We start from the raw sequence: 939 nt of genomic DNA, 5'->3' as shown, positions 1-939 counted from the left end.
TCCAGGCAAGAACACTGGAGTGGGTTGCCATGCCCTCCTCCGGAGGATCTCCCCGACCCAGGGATCGAACCTGCGACTCCGTCTTCTGTATTGCAGGCAGATTCTTTACCCGCTGAGCCACCCGGGAAGCCCATATTTCATAACGTAGTCAAAACAAACTTGAATGATACATGCCTCCATTTATTTTAATAACTATTGTTTGATCTTAATTGTAACAGTTGAAATTCCTTGTCAGTTGCAGTGCCTTGATTCATACTTGGTCAATAGGTGGCAGGATCAGTAAGAAGTCAGCTGGAGGCTGTGGCTCTAGGGAACTGAAACCACACTGCCCTGGCTTTCCTAGCTCCAGGGCACCACTTTTTTCCCTATTCTGTTGCTGTTTGCTACTCTCCCAGCTATATTCTGGAAGGAGCAACATATTCATTTCTAAGATCTAATTCCAAAACTCTTAGACCCAGTGTTCCAAAACCTCTGAGAAATTCCTCTACCTGTAAGAGGTTTGGAAAGCTCACATTTCTGTTCTCCCTAAATGCACTGTAAAGCATTACTAGTCTGTGTTTTTAAAAAATGTGTCACTTGAGTTTAAATTTGCTTTAGATTGCTAAATAGAAATAAATTTTAAAATTGGCTAGTTCTAATACCTGTTGTAAATAAACATGTAAATATTTAATATGGGAAAGTACCATCATATTTTGTATTTGAATCACTTATTCTTAGAGTTGTAGAGAAAATTACTTTAAATTTCCTATTATAATTCAAAGTATCTCTATTTTAGGAGAAGATGGATCTCTCATTTCATTTAATTTATATTTGTTGGGTATCCACTATGTATAGCACAGGCTTCCCAGGTGGCATTAGTGGTAAAGAGCCCGCCTGCCAATGCAGGTTAGATGTAAGAGATGCAGGTTCAAGCCCTGGGTTTTGAAGATCCCCTGGAGG

The sequence above is a fragment of the Bison bison genome, unplaced genomic scaffold (assembly GCF_000754665.1).
Source record: "Bison bison bison isolate TAMUID 2011002044 unplaced genomic scaffold, Bison_UMD1.0 scf7180017855660, whole genome shotgun sequence".
In the NCBI taxonomy this organism is placed as follows: Eukaryota; Metazoa; Chordata; class Mammalia; order Artiodactyla; family Bovidae; genus Bison; species Bison bison.
Note: the sequence above shows the minus strand (reverse complement) of the source record.